The following is a 12,560-nucleotide window of genomic DNA, read 5'->3' on the forward strand; positions in this document are numbered from 1 at the left end:
TACAGTATCGTATACTCATCTTTGATTTATAATCTTCGAACTTCTTGACACCGAGAGCTTTAGTAAATGGATCGATCAGGTTCTTCTTTCTATCAATCTTCTGAAGCTCGACGTCATCTCGATCTACGATCTCTCAAATCAGATGGTAGCGGCATAGAAGGTGCTTGGTGTACTGATGTGACTTTGATTCTTTTGCTTGAGCAATGGTGCCAATGCTATCGCAGTACAACAAGATAGGGCTATCGAGGGAGGGTGCCACTCCAAGCTCACCGATGAACTTCTATAACCACACAGCTTCTTTCGCAACATCAGATGCCGCGATATATTTCATCTCGCAAGTAGAGTCGGCTACGGTGTACTGCTTGAAACTCTTCCAGCAGATTGCTCCATCGTTCAGGATATAAATATATCCTGATACGCTCTTACTACCTCCATGATCTGACTGAAAATTGAAGTTTGTAAATCCCATAAGTTTTAAGTCAATTTTTCTATAGATAAGCAACTGGTCCTTAGTATTTCTCAAATACTTAAGGATGATTTTTACAACCTTTCAGTAGTTCTCACCTGGATTGGACTAGTATTTGCTCACTACTCATAGTAAGTATGCCACATCCAGTCTCATACATATTATAGCATCCATAATAGATCCCACTATCGAAGCATATGGAATTATACTCATACGCTCTCTTTCTTGAGGAGTTGTCAGATAATCACTCTTCGAGAAAGAAATTCTCTGACCTATCGGAAGATAGTCTTTCTTGAAATTCTCTATGCTGAACCATTTTAGCACAGTATCAATGTATGTAAACTGGGATAATCCAAGCAACCTCTTAGATCTATATTTATAGATCTTCATCCTAAGAATGTAGGATGCTTCTCCCAAGTCCTTCATGGAGAACTATGATGACAATCAAACCTTTATTCCCTGTAATGCTGGGACATCATTTTTAATTAAGAGAATATCATCCACATACAAAAAAAAAATACTATCACAAAATTATTAACCCACTTGTATATGCAAGGTTCTTCTCCATTCTTAATAAAATCAGATGTTTTGATCACTTTATCAAAATGAATGTTTCAACTCCGAGATGCCTGCTTAAGTCCATAAATAGACCTCTAAAGCTTGCACATCTTAGATTCATCTGTAGATATGAAATCTTCAGGTTATATCATATATACCTCTTCTTCTAGCTCTTCATTTAGGAAGATTATTTTCACATCTATTTTTCAGATTTCATAGTCCAGGTATGCTGCTATCGCAAGCATGATCTGAATGAATTTGAGCATTACCATGGGAGAAGATATCTCATCATAGTCAATACCATAATGCTGAAGATAATCTTTGACAATCAGACAGACTTTATAGGTCTCCACCTTACTGTCTGTGCCCCTCTTCCTTTTGAAGATTCACTTACACCGTATGAGTTTTACCCCTTCAAGTGGATCAATCAATGTCCATACATTATTGACCTTCATAGACTCCATTTCAGATTTTATGACTTCTAGCCACTTATCAGAGTCAGACCTCTGCATTGTATCCATGTAGGTGATCAGATCCTCATTATTCTCATCGAGTTCAATAGAATCACCATCCTGGACTAAAAAATTATAGTATCAGTCCGACTGACGTGGTACTCTATCGGATCTCCTCAAAGATGTCTCTATAATAGGTTTCAGATTTGATCTAATCAAATCTGACTCTATGGGTTTACTAGATTATGTCGATTCTTCTACCAATCAAACTTCATCAAGTTTAATCTTAGAGACATTAGTTCCTTCTCTAAAATTTTTTTTTCCAAAAAGACTGCCCTATTGCTGACGAACACTTTTTATTCATCAGCAAGATAGAAGTAATATCTCTTAATTTTTTTTGGATATCCTATGAATATATATTTATCAAACCTAGGTCTAAGCTTATCAATTTTTAAATGTTTGACATAAGTTGAACACCTCCAAATCCTAAGGTGAGAGAGTATTGGCTTATGTCCTGTCCATATCTCATGTAGTGTTTTACTTACAGACTTACTAAAAATTTTATTTAGAATATAACAAGCCGACTCGAGTGCATATCTCCAAAAGAAGATCGACAGACTTGCAAAGCCTATCATGGATCGAACCATGTCTAACAGGGTTCGATTCCTCTTTTCTGACATACCATTATACTGTGGTATTTCAAGAGGAGTCCACTGTGAAAGAATCTTATTTTCTTTTAAGTATATCAAAAACTCACTAGAGGTATCTACCTCCTCGATCAGATTGAAAAATTTTAATACTCTTTTTAGTTTGTTTCTCTACTTCATTACGAAATCATTTGAACATTTCAAACGATTCAGACTTATGTGTTATTAAATAGATATGCCCATATCTCAATAGGTCATCTGTAAATGTAATGAAATAATAATATCCACCTCTGACACTCATGTTTATAGATCCATATACATCAGTATGTATTAGATCTAGAACTTCACTAACTCGCTCACCTTTTTCAGTAAAAGGTGACTTGGTCATTTTTTCAAGAAAACAGAATTCACAGTTTGAAAATAATTTATAATCACTAACTTCGAAGATTTTCTCTTGAGTCAATATATTTATTTTATTCTTGTTAACATGGCCTAACCTACAGTGCCAAAGGTAGATAACGGTAATATCATCAATTCTAGGGTATTTGCCGAATGTGTACATTACACTAACAAGTTGTGATAATATATAAATTTTATTGTTCAGCTGTCCATTCATCATATTAATACCATTCATAATGATATTAAAATATTTTTTTTTATTAAAATCTCATAACCGTACTAGCCAAAAGGCCTACAAAAATAATATTCAATAAAAATGAAGGATAAAAGTGACATTCACTAAGAACAATAACATTGGACTTGAATACAAGCTTAATAATCCCTAACGCTAGAACTGAAACTGATCTTCTATCTTCAATATTAAGAAATCTTTTGCCTTCTTCAAATCTCCTACTGACTTGCAGACTCTGCAACAAATTATAAATATTAAAAGAGCTTTCGATATCTAATACCCAGATAGTAAAATCATAAATTGAGAAATTACAAGGTGTTATCATATAATTATCTTGTCCAGTAATGGCTTGCTTCCTTCTCGATCTGTTCGGATCCAGAGAGGTAATATACTGAGGATAGTTTCTCTTTCAGTACCCTTACTTCTTACAGTAGAAGCATTCTGCCTGACTCTGGTCGGAATTGAATTTTTTGATCTGAGAGGACTTGGGTGCCCCAGCACTTTATACCTTCTTCTTATTCTTCTTGTTCTTCTTCCCTTTCTTAAAGGGTCGATGTCCAGAAGAAGACCATCCCACCACATTTATCGACTCCTCATGAAGCTGATGATCCTTCTCAAAGTTCTGCAGCAACAACAGCAAACCATGGTAGTTGACTGCAAGCTTTATCATTCGATAATGAGTAAGAAAAGGGAGATAGGATTTAGGCAAAGAGTTCAAAATGGCATCCTTTCCTAACTGCTCATGCAAGGAAAAGTCAAGCTTGTTTAGATGCTCAATCATCTCGATCATATACAGTACATGATCAGTGACTGATGTCCCATCCCTCATTCGAGTGTTGAAGATGGCACAACTTGTTTTGAGCCTCTCAACATCATCGGGCATGTCAAAAGACTCATTCAATATTTATAATATGTCCTGTGGCTGAGCATTCTCGAATCTACGATTGAACTCATTATTCATTGCCACCAGCATAATACAATAAATCATAGTTCGGTTGTTGAGCTATTTTTGATAAGCATCTCGGACCGCACTACAGGCATTCGAAGCTGGCTCCTTGGATGTTGGATCTATTAGTACGTACAAGATCTGTTCATGCTTTAGAACTATTTTCAGTTTTGATACCAACTATCAAAATTAGATCTCATTAATTTATCACTATCCAATAGTGATCGGAGCAACAAGGTGGTGGCCATAGCTGTAAAAAGAAAAACCAAAATCTCGTTAGTATATGAATTGATTAAGCCTAAAGATATGGATTTTAATTTAAAGGTTCTTTTACTATTTTATTTAAACTGGTAGCCTCTACCTCCAATTTGAGAAATTACACTAATTTTTTAGTGGGTATCAGAATCCTCACAAGCTGCACATGGGTACGAGTGTTGCTCGACCAACCTTTGTGCACCTATGGATAGGTTCTTAATCAATTATTTTATCAAATAATTTTTTATAGTTAATTTTGCCTCAGGCACCTCTTCAGCAGACGTGTGGCACCTCCATTGTAAGTTCTAGTTAGATCCAACTATTAACATGTCAAAATTTAGTACATCTAATAAACGAGTGACTAGACCCGAGTATGGTTCGACCAACCTGACCATCATTAGAAAGATACAACTAAATCAACATATTATAAATGATAATTCTGATAGCTAGATGAGCACTAGGCATGGTGCACCTCCAATGACCATCCAAACTGTTGGACCCATTATCATCCAACTTAATGGGAGGCAGTGATCTAGTTATCACCATAACTATTTCATTTTTAAGGACCTAATAATTTTAGAGGATTTAATTAGATAAAATGAAAGATGAGATAAGACTTAACCAGTTAATCTTAATTCTTCCACTAACTTCACCAAATCAGATTAAAGAAGACTAAGTATAAGCTGGTCCAGCTAATCAGTCATAAATCCTCTCATTGACTTCACCAAGTCATGAAGAAGATTTTAGATAAGTTGAACTAGGAGTACCTAAATCAGTCACACTAATTTTTTAGTTAGCATAGGTCAACCCTAATCATTAAGTGATCTGATCAAAACATAATTTATCACGTTGGCCAAGTAAGTGAGATCGATAGGAGGGATGTACCATTAATTTGCCATAGACTCAATCTATATGAGTAGCTCTCAATGAATGACCACCAATCAAGACTATCATACTTACCTTAGACACCAACTGATTAGTCAATTTTAATTCGAGCAACTTATAAACTTGGATTCGACCACGGAGCTACAATCAAGATCCATCTTAGTTTAATCAAAGACATGAACTTTGACTAACTATAACTATTGAGAATTGATCAAGAGAAGAATTGACCCAATCAGAATTAACTATTAATTAGATTTGATAAATTACTAACATAGTCTATTATCAATGATTTCTAACCCTAGGTCTAACCCAGTTAAATGGACTTGACTCGAGCTAACCCACAAACCCATGAATTATAAAATTTATATCTTAGATCTTTGATTCTCAAATCTAGATCACTTAATTCTCAATTAAATTTTAGGCTAACATAGGTTGGGGTTCCGTATTTGAAAACAATATCAAGTTTTATGAAATATTTTTATAAACTGTCATACAATCAAATAAACTTCAATTTCAGATCTAACATACAATATATTAGATTTAAAATAAAAAATTTTAATGCTTTTTGTTGTTCATCTTCATGAAAAGGACTGTGCAGCACCCCTACACGCCATAGGAGAACTCCATCGAATGGGAGGAGAGGGCCATAAAACTCTACTTTCTCCTATGATCGGATGGCTATGGAGATCTATCCAATTTGATTACTATACTATTTAAATTTTAAATTAATTATTTAGATCTAATCTAAATAATTAAATCAGATTAAAGTCATATTATATATAAAATATTCATGTCAAAAGCAACAAAGCTCTGATACCATTTGAAGAAAAATTGATAGTTCAAAGCATGCATTTTTTAAAATTTTTCATAGTGAAAGACAGTAAATTAAATATTTTAATCTTCTATATATGCTTTAGATCAGATCTAAACTACCTTTTAAGGATCTATGATATGAAATTTTTGCATACAAAAATCTGACATAAAGAAAAACTGTATCAACCACATCGATGCCTTAGATCAGATCTAACTGTTAGATCTAATCGGATGAGTTCTGAACTCATTACCTTTACATGGATCGATGATCACCACTATTGATAGAGATGGTACAAAGTTCTTTCTGATATCGAGCAGTTGTATCTGATCTCTACAGATCATCCACTCGAAATCCTGATCAGATCATCCTTCTCAGGAGTGCTAGCTCGCATCGAAGACTCTGGATGGCTGATTCAAGCTCCTTTCTCTGGATCACCCAGATTCTTTCAAATCAAAAGACAGAGCTATACGATGAGGTGGTGGTGTGGGAGATTGGAACAAGACACTCTTGTATTTCTCACACAAAATCTAGAGCCGAAACCCTAGAACCCGCCCTAGACCTCATGCCCAAAGAGGAAGGACTCTTTCTCTATTTTTCATGCACAGAAGCCCGCCCCCCTCTATTTCACACTCCCTCTCTCTCAAAAGGATTTTTCCATGATAAAATTCAACCCTTTTGTTGCACAAAAATGAGAAAAATTTAAGGTGGGCATGGAGAAGAGATTGGATAAGGATAAGTGGTTCAAATTAGTTTGAATTCAAGCCATTTTGAATTCAAACCAAAACCACTTTATTCTTATCTAGGTGGGGCATCAGAAGAGCTAAGGTATGAGATATTTCTCAGGCCATTCTCTTCTCAATTCGTCACACAAAACTCAGCCTTCTAAGATGGTGGCACCAAGGTAAGGATAAGGATAAGTTTTAGTTTATTTTCAAGTGAAATTCAAACCCTTTGAATTCGAATGATTAACCAAATTTATCCTTATCTAAATGAAACCAGTGAAGGTGTGACAAAGCACTTCTAGGCATGGAAAAAATTCTTGCAAGAACCAATTTTGTGTGTAGAGAAAAGTGGTTGGCGTTCATGAAAGAGTTCAACTTGATTTGGACTCCAAGTTCAATCCAAATTCAAACCATTTGAACTTAGATTTTAAATCAACCAAATCCTAATCTAAAGAGGATCAAAGAGTGAGTGACATTCACTTCTGGGCATGGGAAAAAATTTATGTAAGACCATTTCTTGCGTGGAGAAAAGAAGGGTGCAGTGAAGAGGTGGTGCATGGGCTTGGTTCAAACTAATTCGAACTTGAATTTTATCCAATTAGGTTCTTAACCAAACTAAATTAGGTTAGATCCAATTAGATCATTGAATCTAATATAATTAGATAATAAATAGCCTCAATTAAATCTTAATCAAATCAAAAAATAATCAAGTTTAAGTCTCGATCAAATTATGAATCGAACACCCTTAGCGATTAGGTCATCTCATAACCTAATCAAATCAAAACAAATTGAATCTAATTCAATTAGATTTGATCCAAACCTCAATACTCAATCAAATTGAGTTAATCAGTAATCTAATTGCTAATCAATTCTCTTATAATTCATCAATAATTAGTGAATTAATTTATTACAACTTTTGTATAAGGTTAATCATCAATCGAATTGATGATTATATCCTAGAATGATTCTCAATCATCGATCAGCCATATAATCAGTCAGAGATTTTTTTTGAGTGTAATCTGATAGGTTCGAATCTAAGTCGGTCACACAGAAATAATCTTTCTATACCAATCAAAGTGACCATCTAGCAATGGTGTCCGATGTCTAAATAGATCGAAAGATTGTAAAGCAACATTCAAGAACCTATTGACATATTTTTATCGTATAATTTATCCCTTTGACCCAAATGCTCAAGGTGACCTAAGGTTTAACTATCAATCCTAAAAAAGTCATCCACATTATCTTTCAACTTTTCAAATCTATCACATGGATTATCCTGACTGAGATTTTACTGAATTGAAACATACTGATGCATTAACTCCTACTTATTTGGAGGGATCAATTTTATTTTGACTCACACATCAACTTTACAAGTACTTGACTATACTCAAAAATTTTTCATCACTGAATTAAAAATTTAAGTAGTCTGACATCAAAGACAGTGAGTTGCTTGCAAGTCACCTAGTGATCCCAAGTCAGAAAGATACTTATACCCATATCCTTCACGTGCTACTCTTGCCAGTAGAGTGCTCAGCAGTTGGTCACATTCAGTAAGATGTACCTCTATATCTTACTTGCTTGCCATGTCAATGTCTTCATACTCCTTGGTTAAGAGGACAACCAATGCATATGGCACACAATGACCTATACTTGATATAGCTATCATCCTAATAATAGCATATCATTTGACCATGAACTAGGGTTTAAGGACTAAATGATATATCCAACTATATCGATTTCAATAGTCCTAAGAACTTTATCACAAAATAGAGTTTAAATAAAATATACACAGAGTGATGAGAAAATCAAAAAATATTTATTATTTTAATAATTTATATACAATTATAATAATTAGCTCAACCATCAATGGGCTGACGATTGGTTTTGGAACATAATTTTCAATAGCAAGTGCCTGGATCATCCTCACAGTGTCCTCTCTGATCAAAAATAATACCTCCATCAAATCTCGTCTCACTTGCTATGCCTCTAAAGTGTACCTCTAAAATTCTATACAAACTAAAATGATGATCTTGGTAGAGACTCTCTCAATGAATGCATTCTCATCTAGTTTATCAAGTAGTCTTAAGTTGATTTCTGAATGACTAGTTTGAGAAGAAAGAGCTATCTCTATCTACTCTATTGGCTCATCTGATCTGATATCTTCTATAGCATGAGTGCTGGTATACAAAGTAGAATCTTTCAAAAAATATGATGTCTCACTTTGATACGAAGAAGATCTTACTAATCATATGATACAGTGGCCGCAACTCTATACTCAACTGACTGGCACTGATATTCTCGATATCATCTCAATCCAATATATGTCTCAAATATGTTATTGCATGAGATAATTCGAGGTGCTCCCATTGGTCTGTATATGTAGCATGCATCCAATACTATCAATATTCATCTCAATTTGCACACCTTTTACTTTATAAGCTAGACTTTCTATCATTTTGATGTCTGATTTTTCAATCTTGCATGTGAGAACTACTTGGAGAAGCATTAAATTCTTGAATTTCCACATGGGACTTCCTCTTTCTTTGAGTGAATTACTTTCAGGGTGCCATTGGAGAACACAGACCATAAGAATAGGATGAAAATAAAGAGGGGAGGTCCAATTTTGAACGGAGAAGGGTTTGAAGAAGGTTTCGACTCATAAGAAATAAGGATGAATAGAGCCTTGGGATATCTCTTTTTTATAAACCCATCCCAGACACAGGGGCCGACTCCTGCTACATCAAGAGTCTACTCCTGAAGAGGGGTCGACTCCAGTAAAACTAGAAGTCGACTCCTCACAGAACTATTTCTTTTTTCTGCTGAGTCTTCGAGTCGACTCCTATGTTTCAAGAGTCGACTCATCGATACAAAAAATAGTTTGAGTTTCAAATTAAGAAAATGTGATCAAATTGAATGAAAATTAATTTGCAATCAAATTGAGGGTTAAAAATGATATTCAAATCAAGTTTAGAGGATCAAAAATTAGTTAATTAGGGGTAAGATAATCAATCAAATCAAATGAGATCAAAGCAAGGAGAATCTAGATATTGGCTCTATAAGTTTTGGTTCAACTAAGGATTCATGCAATTCCTTAGGATACTATCTAGATGCCCCAATTTTAGGTGGAATAAAGGCTTATTCCACCTTATTCTCCTAAGTAGGTGAAAAAGATATGGTGGACCACCCTGGTTTAGCAATTTCGATCAACCCTCCCTTATTTTCATCTACTATGGTTTAGCTATTCCATGGTGGACCATGGAATAGCTTATTCTAGGTCTTTAATGAGCATAAATTGTACTTTATTCTAGGTATATAGAATAACACTGCATTAATTGCACCTTATTTTTGGTGAAATAGCAGATTTCTAACCAAACAAAAATCTGGAATAATAAAGATGAATAGCTATTCTCTGAAAATTCGTATTCCTATTTCAGGAATAAGAAAAGGGTATCCAAACACCACCTAGGAGATTCAAGTTATAATGCAATGCAAATCAGCACATCATTCATTTGATCTTTTATGACTAGAGTGTCTTATCTTCAAGTGTTTAGATTATGCAATTTTTGGAGAAATTTTGATAATTAAGTATCTTATGGGGGGAATGTTAAGAATTAGTTCAATTTGTAAGATTTGCACCCAAATGATTTCATATGCAATCAAGCTTATTATAATTTAGGTTTCTCAAATAATAACATGATATAAGGAGTTAAGAGAATATGCTGAATTTAAAGTGAAAATCTATACTTAATCAATTAAGATGATATATAGAGGAGAGCATATTGATTTTAAAATCAAATCATTCAAGTCATAGTATAAGATCATTGCAAGTATTGAAAAGTCACCAAAATCAATCAATTATACTATATATTTTTTTTTTGCAATACATGAAAGATATTCAAAGCAAGGAATCACAATACGCATACATATTAATGGATCATCAAAATCAATAGATTCAGCAAAATAATTTTAACAATTATTGATGGTATGATGTCAAAATAAGTTTAATTTTTTTCAAGCATCATCATCCATCTATTTTGAGTCCGAAGCATCCATATTCTTTAAGAATTTGATCCCTTTAAGCCATTGGATGTTAGGCGCATCTGTAAAATCATTTTCTAAGCTTTGGTACCTAAGCTATCTTGGGTCTATTGGTGTTAGTGCATATGGCTCTTTTTGGAACCCAAATTTGCTTAACACATGTATGACTATTTCTATTGATATTGCAATATGAAATTCTATGGCCAACTTTGTTGCATTTAAAACAAACTATAGAGTGATTTTCATAATAAACTCTAGTAAATATATTTTTAACAAATTTTTATTTTCTTGAAGAGTTAAAATCAATTCCAACTTAATCGAAAATAGCTTTTTGGTTATTTCAAATCAATTGAAGCTTTTACGAACCAATAGTAAACTTTTCAAGCATAAGCTTCAAATTATCAATCTCATTTCTTAGTTTGACATTTTCTTTCATGAGTGATTTTTCAGATTTTAATAGTTTTTCCTTTTTCTTCAACCAAGGATTTTTCAGATTTTACAAGGTTGTCTTTTTCCTCAACTAAGATCTTTTTTTGTTTCAAAAGGACTTTTTTTTCAATCAATATTTTGCTCTTTTCTTCAGCCAAAAATAGATTAGACTTTTTGATTGCTTTATTTTTCAGCCCGATCCTTTTATATTCATCCATTAAATCATAGAAGGCTTTAAATAATTCATCAAAGATAAATTTGGAAGAGTTTTCAATGTTTACCTTATCATTATAGACCATGAGGCAAGGATTTGCAATATTTTCTATCTCTTTATTATTTTCTTCTTTGCTTTGCTCCTCCTTAATCAATGCTTTCTTTTTCCTTTGTTTCTTCTTCTTTTTCTTCTTTTCATCCTCATGAGCCATAAAGCATAAGTTGGGATAAGCTTTCTTATCTTCTTGGAAGTTTGATTCTTCTTTCTGATTTGCTCCCTTATAAGTTGCTTCTAATTTTTCTCACACTTGTTTTGCTGAAATACAAGAAGAAATTATATCCAAAGAGTAATAAAGCATATTCATGGTCTTAGCATTTAGCTGGATTATTTCTTTACCATGCTCAATTAATGCATTAGGGGTATGTGAGCCATCAACTATAATCCTCCATAAATTATAATCATATGTTTGCATAAAGATTTTCATCCTAACTTTTCAATAGATATAATTTGAGCTATTAAAAAATAAAGGTCTATCTATAGAATGGTTTTCATTGAAAAATGATTCAAATTGGGTTGCCATGATTTTTAACTCATGATCGTTAGGTCAACAAATAATATTAGAGTACCTACATTGATATCAATTATTGCCCAGAAGGTAACAACCCAAGAGAGAGGATGGTGAATTGGGTTCTTTTAAAATTTTTAGCAAATTAAGCTCTTAAAATAAATATGCACTTCCAGTTAAATCAATTCAAGTGGTTGTGAAGTGTATAATTAAAGAAGCAGCAGAATCAAGATATATAATATGCTATGCAAGAGATAAGTCAAAGTTAAGCAAATAATAAAACAAGTTAAGCAAGAAGCAAAGGCACAACAAAAATACACAGATTTATAGTGGTTCGATGTAATCGCATCTATGTCCACTCCTCAAGCTCTCCTTGAAAATTTTATTATAATCTTTTTTATTACAGTACATTTATTTTTTCAAGCTCACAAACAAATCTACTTGATTTTTCAGGATCTCCAACCAAATCTTACACCTATTGTTTTCTAGGCTCACAATCAACCCAATTAGTTTTCAGGAATCACCAACCAAATCTTACACCGATTATTTTTCGGGCTCACAAAAAATCTAGTTGATTTTACAGGCTCATCAACCAAAACTTACAATACCAAATTCTGGGCTTGGACGGATCTAAACCCTAAGTTTCTTTTCTCCCAAAGAAACTTGTAAAGAAATCAAAATATAAAATAAAAAATTTTAGTTTAAAAAAAATTAAAAAAATAAACTCTTTGAAGCATAGAGAAGTTGCTGATTGAAGGCTCAAATAAAGCTTGAATTTTTCTTCTTAATGCTTGAGAGGATGCTTGAGATGATGAAGATAATCTCTCTCGAAAGCCCTCTAAAATTTGTGCTCAAATCCCTCTCTTTTATTTCCTTTTAAGGATATTCAATGTACACCCAATAGAAGATAGTTTTCCCCCTTTAATTTCTTTTTTTTG

The sequence above is a fragment of the Elaeis guineensis genome, chromosome 4 (assembly GCF_000442705.2).
Source record: "Elaeis guineensis isolate ETL-2024a chromosome 4, EG11, whole genome shotgun sequence".
NCBI classification, from domain to species: Eukaryota; Viridiplantae; Streptophyta; class Magnoliopsida; order Arecales; family Arecaceae; genus Elaeis; species Elaeis guineensis.